General features: G+C 37.2%; 1 pseudogene; it reads left to right on the top strand.

Annotated features, from left to right (window-relative positions):
• The first annotated feature begins 1,630 nt into the window (after positions 1 to 1,630).
• LOC125175929 (uncharacterized) lies at positions 1,631 to 1,833 on the top strand (annotated as a pseudogene).
• The last annotated feature ends 11,843 nt before the right edge of the window (positions 1,834 to 13,676 follow it).

The raw sequence follows: 13,676 nt of genomic DNA, 5'->3' as shown, positions 1-13,676 counted from the left end.
CTAATCCTAAGATTTTCTGATTATTCCAAAATGTGTTTAAAAACTATAGCAATAGCGTCACCTGGGTGGTTCAGTTGGCTCAGCATCCGACTCTTGGTTTCGGCTCAGGTCATGATCTCACGGTTAGTGAGTTCGAGACCTACATCAGGCTCCATGCTGACAGTGCAGAGCCTGTCTGGGATCTCTCTCTCCCTCTCTCTCTACCCCTCCTCTGCACTGTCTCTCAAAATAAATTAACCCCCCCCCCAAAAAAAACTATAGAACCATAGGGGCACCTGGGTGGCTCAGTCAGTTAAGCATCCAACTTTGGTTCCGGTTATTTTCTAACAGTTCGTGAGTTCAAGCCCCAGGTCCGCCTCTGTACTGACAGCTCAGAACCTGGAGCCTGCTTTGGATTCTGTCTCCCTCTTTTTCTGCCTGTCCCTTACTCCTGTTCTGTCTCTTTAAGATAAATAAACATTAAAAAAAAAAAAACATAGCAACACAAAAGGACCAAACACACACACATACACAAACATCCCACACATACCACATAAAACTAAAAAGCAGACATATTCGTCATCTACCTGCTATCTCAACTACAGTCGAAACAGGGTTCTTTCCAGAACCCAAACAAACAAACAATTGCTAGAATTTTTGGAAACAAATTCAGAATGCAAATGAAAACATCAAAAACAAGAATGTTAGTAAAAAGATCAGGATATTCTTCAGAATACAATACCTGAAAATAGGCTCCGCATTATTGCACACACACATGCACATGTTCTCAGGCCAGACAGCCTCAAGAATCCTGTGCAGTGTGTGCGGTTTTCCCTGCACTGAAGTTTTGTCACTTCTGATTATATCCTGGTATACAGAATGAAAGGTACAACTGGGGTCCATTGATGGAGCTGAGAGACGGGTGTCAGCTAAGATGTATCATCACCAAACTCATCTGATACAGAAAGATGCCAAAAGATGGCTGGTTAGCAGAAAAGAAAGTGGTACGACTTCTTTCCTGCCCCATTCTGATTAACAAAAAGATGTCAGATGTGCAGTATTTGGGGAGCATTCATTATGAGTTAATTAGAACATGTTGAGTGGGAATGAAGAGTGAATAACTCAAAGGGATTTATAGTCACAGCTTGGAGCCTAGCAGCGAATGCTAAAGTTCAGCAACACCAATCCAAAAGAAACTGTAGCCGGAGGAATATAAGTTTCATTGTCATGAAATAAGATAGTTTCAAGTGCAAATGATTATTAACTAATGTTGCCTCTTGTTCTGAAAGCTGTCAGAGCTTTGCTATGCGGCACTGAAACAGCTGAGAATGTTCTGTCCAGAAACCACTGGGAGAAACCTTCTAGCTGGGTTGAAGTACAAACACTAGATGCTTGCTAAGGATGTAAGAACCATATGTTTGTTTCTGGGTCACACACAAAAAAATGAACACCATTTTTTTTTTAGTCTAAGGTATTTGTTTCTTTGATTAATTAAACACTTATTAAGTGCTTGCAAATGGATAGGCACTATGACTTCTTAGCAATTGACAAGTAACACCAATCTTGCTGTTATGGAGATTGCAATCTAGAAGACACTGATTGATCATTTAACATTCTCTACAAAAAAAAAATGTCAAAACAAATAAAATAAAAGACTACCTTCAGGGATCGGGTCTATAGCTTGTTACTAAAGAAGTTTCTCGGTACATGTGCAGGACTGGAAACCACAGAGAGGAAGTGCAGGGTCCTTTCTAGAATGTAAAGCTCGTTCTGGGTATTGCTTCTGCAGCTGCCCTTTGCTATTGATGGTCTTTCTCCCCTCGAACAAGAGGGAAGGGAAACTATTTGAGCGGGGAATAAAAGTCAAAAACAAACAAAAAAACAAAAACAAAAAACAATGAAAAGACTTAAAAAAAAGCCCTGTTGGTTAGGAAAAGCTAACTGCTGTAAAAATAGATCTAAAGATGTAGGGGCTCCACTTAATGAAAGTTCGTATCTCATTCGTATTTCATTCTTGGGCAAGCTGTTTGGGATAAGGGACCTGTTTTCATCCATGCTGCCATTTTGGCCCTAGACACCTTTCATTCTGCTGTTCTAGCATCCCATAGGGCCTGTCATCAACAGCCATCAAGCAGAAGGTGTCAGACCATGAGGAAGGCACACCCGCTTCTGAAAAGCCTTGGTCCCAAAGTGGCACAGGCCACCTTTCCTTTCATTCAATTGACTGATGACTGGTACCAATACAATGACCAATATAATCACCACGCATAGTAATGAGGGGGTGGTGTGGAAGTAGCAAATGTAATCATTGATTTGGCGACTCCCTTCCAGCTACAACTTGATAGTGTGAATAAAAAGACAAGGTTTTGGTGAACGGTTAGACTTCTCTACAGTGACAGCAAAACAGAAAACGTCACTTACTAAGCAAACTTGTTACCTCTGGACCTTTCACTAGTCATAAGGCATTAATAAAAATGTTATTATAAAAAGTTTAAATATATTTGATATACAAAAATATTGTGAAGTGTTTCAGAGAGCAATTTTCTTTTCTGGGCAGGTTTAAGCTTATCATAAAGAATATTTCCTTTGGTGAATATCTGGGTTGACAATTTGGATAATATGGCACAAGAACAGACACTCAGATCAATGGAACAGAATAGAAGACTCAGAAATGGACACACAAAAGTATGGCCAACTAATCTTTGAAAAAGCAGGAAAGAATATACAATGGAATAAAGACAGTTTCTTCAGCAAGTGGTGCTGGGAAAACTGGACAGCGATATGCAGAAGAATGAACCTGGACCACTTTCTTACACCATACACAAAAAGAAACAAAACGGATGAAAGACCTCAATGTAAGACAGGAAGTCATCAAAATCCTCGAGGCGAAAACAGGCAAAAACCTCTTTGATCTTGCTCTCAGCAACTTCTTACTCAACACATCTCCAGAGGCAAGAAAAACAAAAGCAAAAATGAACGACTAGGACCTCATCAAAATAAAAAGCTTCTGCACAGCAAAGGGAATCATCAGCAAAACTAAAAGGCAACCAACAGAATGGGAGAAGATACTTGCAAATGACATATCAGACACAGGGTTAGTGTCCAAAATCTATAAAGAACTGATCAAACTCAACACCCAAAAGACAAATAATCCAGTGAAGAAATGGGCAAAAGACATGACTAGACACTTCTCCAAAGAAGACATCCAGATGGCTAGCCGACACATGAAAAAATGCTCACCATCACTCACCATCAGGGAAACACAAATCAAAACCATAATGAGATAGCACCTTACACCTGTCAGAATGGCCAACATTAACAACTCAGGCAACAACAGATGTTGGCGAGGATGCAGAGAAAGAGGATCTCTTTTGCACTGCTGGTGGGAATGCAAACTGGTGCAGCCACACTGGAAAACAGTGTGGAGGTTCCTCAAAAAATTAAAAATAGAACTACCCTATGACCCAGCAATGGCACTACTAGGTTTATACAAAGGATATAGGTATGCTGTTTCAAAGGGGCACATGCACCCCAATGTCTACAGCAGACTATCGACAATAGCCAAAGTATAGAAAGAGCCTAAATGTCTATCAACAGATGAATGGATAAAGAGGATGTGGTATATATATACAATGGAGTATTACTTGGCCATCAAAAAGAATGACATCTTGCCAGTTGCAACTACGTGGATGGAACTGGAGGGTACTATGCTAAGTGAAATTAGTCAGAGAAAGACAATTATCATAAGACTTCACTCATATGAGGACATTAAGAGACAAAATAGATGAACATAAGGGAAGGGAAACAAAAATCATATAAAAACAGGGAGGGGGACAAAACATAAGACTCTTAAATATGGAGAACAAACAGAGGGTTACTGGCAGGGTTGCAGGAGGGGAGATGGGCTAAATGGGTAAGGGGCATTAAGGAATATACTCCTGAAATCATTGTTGCACTATATGCTAACTAATTTGGATGTAGATTAAAAAAAATAAAATTAAAAAAAATCGGATAATAGTGGTCTTCCTCAAACAAGGATCTGACACAAGAATGACTGGTTATTCAAGAAATGAATTTTGAAACTACATTGTATTGTACTAACATGATCAGAAATCTAACAATTATAAAAATTTGTCATATCAAACCCAATCTCTATTCTCATTTCAGAATTTCCTATTTTGGGGGTGCCTGGCTGGCTCAGTCAGTTAAGAATCCAACTTTGGCTTAGGTCATGGCCTCACAGTTCATGGGTTCGAGCCCCACTTCGGGCTCCATGCTGACAATGTGGAGCCTGCTTAGGACTCTCTCCCTCTCTCTCTGCCCCTCCCCAACTCACACTTTCTCTCTCAAAATAAATAGATAAACTTAAAGAAGAATTTCTGGGGTGGCTGCCTGGGTGGCTTAGTAAGTGAAGCATCTGACTCTTGGTTTCAGCTCAGGTCATGATCTCGCAGTTTGTGGGATGGCGTCCCTCATCAAGTTCTGTTCTGACGGTGTAGAGCCTGCTTGGGATCCTCTCTTTCCTTCTGTCTCTGCTCCTCCCTTGCTCTCTCTTTCTCTCACTCTCTCTCTCAAAATAAATAAACCTTATTAAAAAAATTTCCTGTTTTGTTGAGGAGAAGATTATGTTTATAATCAAAAGTATTTGATCTTAGATGCCTCTAGCTTACCAATGTCATATCATATTGTAAGCAGATGATGTTATATTTAATTGTGAGATGAAGTATGGAGAACAGTTTGGGAGACCAGGTTACAGAGGGTAAATAAGACATCTAAAATAGATCACATCCTCCTTGCTCCAAGTTCCCTCCAACCTGTAGTAAATGCACCTCTTTGTCATTTCTCTTCTCTTTTAATCTTGTATATCTGTTTAAAACCCTAATCTTCATAAATATAGCTAGCCAAACTCTCGTGGATGAATTAGAAGTCTAAATGGAAATAAGGTATAGGCAAGTAATAAAATAAACAAAATTTCTATTTTGGTAGACTCTGCGGTCATTCCATTTCGTATGTGCTGACATATTTTCTTTATCTGAGGGAGAAATATCCCGGGACTGAACATTTAAAAAGTAAAAATCATGATGAGTTGACCATTTTTCCCTGTCCTCTCCCCAGTCACTTCTTTTTAAACTTCTTTTTAATGTTTATTTATTTTTGAAAGAGAGACAGACACAGTGTGAGCAGGGTGGGAACAGAGAGGCACATACAGAATCTGCAGCAGGCTCCAAGCTCTGAGCTCTGAGCTGTCCGCACAGAGCCTGACGCAAGGTTCAAACTTCTGAACCATGAGACCATGACCCAAGCCAAAGTCGAATGCTTAACCGACTGAGCCACCCAGGTGCCCCATCCAGCCAGTTCTTTCTATCCAGAGGCTTGGCATAATCCTATGATCCCATAATCTTATCCTGGACAATGAGACCTGAGTAGAAGTCGGCCATGGGTTTCTAACAAGTACTTTCTTGATAAAGAGACAGTACAGCTAGAAAAAGCCAAGAGTTGTCCACTTTTTTTCTACCTTCTTGCTTCGAACTTGTATTATTTTCTCCCCATGCATCTACCTCTGTGTCCAAATTTCTCCTTTTTATAAGGATACCAGTCATATTGTATTAGTCCTTAATCTCTAAAAACCCTATCTTTAAAAGGTCACATTTGGAGGTACTTAGAGTTAAGACTCTGATGGATTTTTTGGTGGAGGCAGGGGGAGGAACACAATTCAACCCAAGAAAGAACTCAAGTATGATGCTGAGTTAGAGTAACCATCTTGTAACAGTGAGGCAACCAGTATGAGAACGAAGTCCAATAACGCAAGACATGCATGGCAGACAGAAAGTCAGAGTAAGAGTCACTGATGGCCCTAGAGAACACTGGCCTACCCCTACCTAACTCAGAATAACAATTTCTCTAAAATATATTTCCACACTAAAATATATATATATATATATATACCAAGGACTTTCTTCATTTAAACATTGACTACTTCAGAAATTCTTGAAAGATTTAGAAGCACCTAAGATTAGTATGGCCAAAGGCATAGTTTACCTTATATTTAATACATTTAATTATACTAATCTGAAAATGGATGTCTTCTTATATTTTAATCTAATGATTTACATTTTCACCTTAATTACAAAAATGCTTGATAAAAGTGATTATTTTTAGGCATTTGTAAATTTTATTTTGATTGCTGAAGAATTTGTATAGAACATATCCATAAAGGGGCACCGGTTTGGCTCAGTTGATTAAGCATCCGACTCTTGGTTTTGGCTCAGATCATGATCTCACGACTGTGGGATTGAGACCCGTATTCTGATCATGTGCTGGGTGTGGACACTGCTTGGGGTTTTCTCTCTCCTTCTTTCTCTGCCCCTCCACCACATTTCCTCTCCCTCTCAAAATAAATAAACTCAAAAATAAATAAATAAATAAATAAAAAGACTATATCTAGACAGTAATAGATTTCTAATTTCTTCATTTTCAAATGAACCAAAATACTTTGTTTCTATAAAAATTGACTCTGGAAATATTGTGTCATCAGTTTGTAAAGAATTCAATTAAAGACTTATTGAATTATGGCCCTCTGAATGCTCTCACTTCTATTTCTATTTTTTTCTAAGCCCTACTCCTTGAAGATCTTATTTTTCTATATATCAGTATTTAACATCATCCACATAACCATAATAGGCAAGACAATATCATTGTCCAGTAATGGAGTAAAATAGTTCCAATTCTATAGCATGTTATTATTTTCATGCTGCTATTTATGTGTGTGATGCCTGTATTGAAACCACTAGTGTTAATGCTCTGTGTTAAATTCCCCATGGTATAAACTCATTCTGTTTCATCAGTCTTAAAACAGAACACTTGCTATCTAATTGAATCATGTTTGCATTTCCAGCTGTGTGTAGGCAGCTAGCCACATTCTTTTCTATTCATATAAACAGACTATTACAATTATGTAAACAGTGTAACTTTTAAATGCTCATTATGTTCCATTAGATCTATTTACTAGACTCACTAATCTCGAGACATCAAAATTGGAAAGAAAGGATATTAGATTAGGGTAGAAATCTAAGACTGGCCAACAATGCATATGCCTAGTTTTACATAAGAAGGAGGGAGCAGAAATCACTTTTTTAGTAAGGAAAACCTGAGGAAGTGTGGCAACGGAAGTTAACATTTAAAGATGAGCCATTTCTATGGGAATCATAGTCTGACAGATCAAGTAGAAATTGATGTAAACTAGGGTAAATTGTTGACGTAAAGACTCATGATGAATTTCTGTGAATGTATCAGCTGTCAAACCTCTGAGTTTAAACAATATTTAAACAAAGTAGTGACGTGACATTTATAATGTATACTTTGGGAAGAAATAGAAAATTCTTCCCCATCATATTTCTCTTTGGCTTAAAAGAGGACAGTACTTTTTTACTCTTCTCACTCGGCCAAATTTGGGATTGATATAAAAATAATAGAGTTTGTCTGGGGGAGGAGAAATAGTCTAATGAATGGAACCAAGGCGGAAGTGCTTTAGAGAAAATAGATGGTTTTATTAGCTTTTTGGTGACAGCTATTATTAATGTGTGCTCCAATTCTTGATGCTGAAATAATACTGTAGAATAAATCCTTTCTAAATCAAATAATGAATTGATGCTATGTATATCTCAATGCATTCAAATCGTTTGAAATCATACATTTACAGTATAAAAATAATTCTAATGACAAAGTCCTTCAATAATTATATAATCATGCTATGGTATGGTTGGAAAGAATCTTACATACCAGGTGAAGCACCTTCCCTCTCAACTCAGAAATCTCCTATGTTTCCTCCAATATGAAACCAGGTTGACTCCTCCAAATATTCCAGGAAAGAATCTTACATTCCAGGAAAGAATATTGCATACAAGCACCTTCCCTCTCAACTCAGGAATTTCCTATGTTTCCTCCAAGATGAAATCAGGGAGGCTCCTTCGAATAGTCCAGTGAGGAAAGATTTCAGTCCAATTTCAGGGCTACGGGATCCATTTCTGAACAAATATGTGATACGAATTTGCTTAATTAAATATGCTTTTCCTTAATTATCATTATATTTCCCTTGTTCCATCTTCCACTAGTTTACAGAACAAATTCAATCTGTCTTAAAAGTACTATACACTAACCCAATGCCTTTATTCTCAATTTGACTTTACGTCCATGGAGGGCAGGGACACTGTTGACAAGACTCTATAGTATTATCATAACCACATAACTACATACCATCATGGCATGTGGGACCAGTGAGCACTTGAAATGCAACTGTTTCAAAGTGAGATGCGCTGTAGGCATAAAATACACAACACAAAGGAATTTTTATAGTGATTACATCTTTAAATCAAAATTTCTTGGATGTATTGGGTAAACAAATTAAATTTACTTGTTTCTTTTTACTTTAATGTGGCATTTAGAAAAGGTGACTTTGCATATTATATTTTAATTGGATAATCCCCCTCTGGAAGAATTATTGATAACACTTCATATGGAGAAATAGTCATGATCTGCATTCATAATTCTTATTGGCTTACCATCATACTGTTAAGAAATATCAGTGTTTTCCATTAGATGTTAACTCAAAGGAGGTCTTTCCTCTGATAATCTAGTCACTTATCAGCAGTGCTAAAATCTGTTCTAATCTATTTGCGAGACTGAGCTTTTCAATTTTCTCACTAATTTTAAGCGGTCTTTAATTAAACAATAGAAGCACTTCTTTAAGGCTTTTTCCTGCTTCATTCAGCTTTTGTAATCCTCTCAATCTGTTTTTCTGAATCATATTTATGGCTTTGTTATCTGATAAGTGTTTTGTTTTGTTTTGTTTTGTTTTGTTTTGTTTTGTTTTAATATAAAATACATGGTTTCAAGCCTAGGTCTTAATTTCATCATATGAGTGTCATAAATATCATTTACTAGGACACGATTGTTAGGAAACAAAATATTAAAACAATGAAAGAAAATATGTGTTTCCCATTTAATAGTTGCCATTTCAAGAACTATGTTTCAGGTCAACGTTAAATCTGTTACTAATGTAAGGGCAACATGATGGCAGGACAGTACTATTTTCCCAATAATCCATTAGGGTTCCATTAAATGGGATTTCAAATGATCTCACTGTGTCAGTGACTTTAGAAACAAGTAGAAACTCTTAAGCACGTTTAATATTTAATTTCCCATTATCTTTTTAAAAGAAATGTATTCTCCGTTCATACCTCTGTTTTCTGGCTCACACATTAAGCAAGAATAATGAAGTGCTGCTTCCAAACTGAATTCTTTTAGAAGTTCAGCAATAGAACAAGACTTTCCTTTCAGAAAATCAATCTTCAAGAATAAGCATTGCCCTAAGACTCGAATTGGTCACGCACTTACTGCCTGGGACAGAATTGCACTCTGGGCTACTTCGTGGAGTTCTAACTCAACATAAACTATTAGATAAATACGTTCAGAAAAAAAATCTAAAAACACATTGTGAACGTGTACCAAGGCCATATTTATTCTAGCAGGTAGACAGAATTGTTAATATGTCCCCCTTTAATACTGAGCACTTGATAAATTGAGATCAAGGAAAAAGTCTTCTTCCGATGACATTTTAGGACATATGTTTAGCATGCAACATTAGCAAAAGTTGAGACCTATCAGATGCTTGAAAATAAAGTCTGTGTAAAATTGGTGTTAATAGGGATGGTCCCATTAAATCAGATTCCTTTCTTTTTTCACCTTTCCTTACTATTCCCCAAAGTTTTGTGTATTTATTATTGGGTGGCCTAGTTATCTCTCATTCCCATTACTCTTTTCCTTTATTTGAATTTTCAAAAGATTTAACTTTTGATAAGTCAAGGCTACCCTATACTTGTCTCCACATTTACTTTATTTATGGATGTTCATGACCACACATGTAGAGGTTTACGTACTTTTATTTCTGGGATGCTGTTTCCTAGAAATCAATACATAATTTCCTATAACTTGGCTCTAGGAAATATTGAGGCTGTACTCTATTACAGCAGCTGAAAACAAGATGGTGTCTGAAAACATTGCTAGAAACCATGTAATCAAAAATTGTGGTTATATATTTATACGCACGCACACGCACACACACACACACACACACACACACACAGCCATGAAATTCCCTGGCAACCACTTTTCTACCAAGCGTGAATGGTACAGATTTTGGTGTGGATAAGGTTAAGCATATATGGAGTGGCTTTCATAAACAGATGCATTTTCAAGTTTGAAAAGCTTAACAGTAGTAGACAAAAATGTTTTATCCATTCCTGGAGGACGTTTCTTTCTGGTCTTCCTGAGAGTAAAAAGTAGGGAAGTTCAACTTTAAATATATAACCCTTATATGATGGTATTGACTTCAGTAGGGGAAGCAACTCCTTTAAAATATTTTATTTGTATTGTTCTCAAGATACTACTTTCCAGAAGTATACTTACCTATGTCTTAGATCTTTCTCTAGGATGTCAATATACAGTTCTTGATCAAACTTTCTCACATTATGTGTGAAAGACAAAAATAATTTAATTTTGAATAAAATAATAATAATAAAATGAATAAATTCACTTTCAACAAGCTATTGCATTATTCCAATGTTGTTGTGTCATGTTTAGAGAGTTCAAATGTAACATAGTGTTTCTAAACTTCTCTGCATAAATTTGATGTTTGACTTTCTAGGACCCCATTATTTTATATTTGCTTTCTACACCATTATTTTCTGATTGCAAGTGAAGAGAAAGAAACAACAACAACACTGTAATAGAAGTTTTGTTTCTAACTATAAATACAAAATAGAAGTGTCTACTTTTGCTCCCAAAATCCAAATGACAAGGATTTGGGAAAACTGGAGCCTCATCCTAAAGAAAGTAGGTCAGGGGCGCCTGGGTGGCGCAGTCGGTTAAGCGTCCGACTTCAGCCAGGTCACGATCTCGCGGTCCGTGACTTTGAGCCCCGCGTCGGGCTCTGGGCTGATGGCTCAGAGCCTGGAGCCTGTTTCCAATTCTGTGTTTCCCTCTCTCTCTGCCCCTCCCCCGTTCATGCTCTGTCTCTCTCTGTCCCAAAAATAAATAAAAACGTTGAAAAAAAAATTTTTTTTTAAATAAAAAAAAAAAAGAAAGTAGGTCAGTTGCTTGAAAGAATTTTATTGGCCCCTGAGTGTTTGACATCACTGTTTGATGTTTCTTTCAATAAAGACAAGTTAATAGCATGGAATGTTGTCCTCTAACTTTTATTTCATGGGCTTTGGGCATACATTTACAAGCCATTGTGTAAGCATTGTTAGATATATTTAATCAAAGATGGTTCCTTTAATAGAAAACACTTTGGTTTATGTTTTCCCTGAATTTCAATTTCTCCGAGGACTTACACTGCCCACCCTCCCCCCGCCCCCACTGGTAGACTGTGTCCTTTTCTAATGTGTAAGGTCACTGGGCATTGGTCATTGGTCATTGGGCATTGGGCATTGGGCATTGGGCATATTCAGGTCATTGGGCATGGCCTTTTTTTTTTTTGAATTAAATGAAATTTCCAGTAGCTACTGTAGCTAATAAAGTTTTCCCAACTACTAAGAAAGAAATAAAAAGGTAAATCCAGGGGGTCTTTATCATCAGAATGCTCTCTCTCCAAAAACAAGGTACAGATAGATGAATAATTCTAGGCTCCATTAGGAAACCTACCTATCTACGTGGGACACATAAAATACTCTGTTTTCATTTTTAAGGAATTCTCTCGGGATCCAGTTTATAATTATGCTCAAGGTTAGGGGGAATAATGACATCAAATCCCAACTTGTATATTTCACAAAAATTGGAATTTATATTAGCAGAGAAAAACAGGATTCATTTTGGTTAGCTCACTGAGTGCCAAGCTTAGGGCTAATAAGCAACATTTGCTAAATCGAATTAATAGTGAGTGAAACTGTTTCATGTGATACCTTGAAAAAAGTCTTTTTTTTTCCTTTGTGAAATTAGTCTTATTTCCACTACAACTTCACAATCTATTTTACATTCTTCTAACAAAGAACACTAGGATATAGTTTTTTTCAATCAGGAATACACATACACACATTAAAGATGACAGCCTATACTGGGTCTGACACATGGTATAGACTATGCCCCCCCCCCCCACAATTCATATGTTGAAACCTACTCCCTAATATGATGCTATTTAAACATGGCAACTCTGGATTGATGAGGTCATGAGGGCAGAGCTTTCACAAATGGGATTGTTGCCCTTATAAAATAGATCCCAGAGAGCTCCCTCATCTGCCTGCATCATGGGAGGACACAGTAAAAAAGAAAAGGCGCTGTTTGTGAACCAAGAAGTGGGTCCTGACTGGACACAGAATCTGCCAGTGCCTTGAACTTGGACCTTCCAGAACTGTGAGAAATAAATGTGTCTTGTTTATAAGCCACGTGATTTACGGTAGTTTGTTAACAGTGGCTGGAGTGGATTAAGACACACAATATTGGCCTAATACTTTTGCATGAACACCAGGATCTTATTGCTAATAGAAAGCAAACCCTCAAACCAAAGTCAATTGTGGTTGGCTAGTTCATTGAAGTCAGAGTATTGGAAAAGATCTTAACAGCACAAGTATTTCAATTTTGGATTCATCTTGCTTTCGCTTCTCCTTTCCGAAGCATGGTTTTATCAAGTAAATATATTTTCTACGATGCACGTGCATTATGTTTGTAAAAAAAATTCTTTTTTCAGCCAGGATAAATGTTGATTGTGTTTACCAAGCATTACCCAGAGAGGCAACAGTTGACGTGGCAACACAATTACTTCACGTCCTCTGAGAAATAATTAGGGAAGAATAAATAAATGGGATTTTAGAGCTATTACTAATTATTTCCTAATGCACTTCATTAATTTAACATGTTGACATGATTGAGCTGAAGGATGTATTACACTGAAAATCTGTTATTCAACTTGAATAAAATCAGTCCTATATTTTCCCATTTTGTGTTTTTCCTTGGATCTAAGGTTTGTAGTTTGCCTTGTACTTACATGCGTTCTTGGTCAAATTCCTTTTTATGAACCTATTCCTCTAATCTGTCTTCCAACCAATCCAGCCACCCATCCATGATTTCCTCATTCCTTCATTTATTCATTTGCTGAGCTGTTCAGGCAACTAATATTCATTGAATGTTTAATGTGTGCTATACTGTGTATAGCAGTATTATCAGCTACTTGAGATGAGACTTCTTCCTAAAATCAGTCATCTTACTCTTCTGGAAAACTTGATTGACCATTATTTTAAGCAACATACAAATCTTTGATGACTAATTATAAGTGGCAAACCCTAGATTTGTTCAGGGCGTATCTCTTTTTTTTTTTAAGTTGATTTATTTATTTGAGAGAGAGAGAGAGAGATTGCAAGTAGGGGAGGGGCAGAGAGAGAGAGAGAGAGAGAGAGAGAGAGAGAGAATCTCTAGCAGGCTCCACTCTATCAGCATGGAGTCCGATGTGGGACTCAATCTCACGAACCATGAGATCATGACCTGAATCAAAGTCAAGGGTCAGAAACTCAATAGACTGGGCCACCCAGGCACCCTGAGTACAGGGCATATCTATACAACATCCAGTCAATCAGGATCCTTAAACTACTATTGGACATGCTTTACCACAGCTGCAAAACTCCATTAAATATTTTACCCATCTTTTCCCA

Source organism: Prionailurus viverrinus, chromosome C2 (genome assembly GCF_022837055.1).
Source record: "Prionailurus viverrinus isolate Anna chromosome C2, UM_Priviv_1.0, whole genome shotgun sequence".
Lineage (NCBI taxonomy): Eukaryota > Metazoa > Chordata > Mammalia > Carnivora > Felidae > Prionailurus > Prionailurus viverrinus.
Note: the sequence above shows the minus strand (reverse complement) of the source record. Positions and strands in the feature narration are given on the sequence as shown.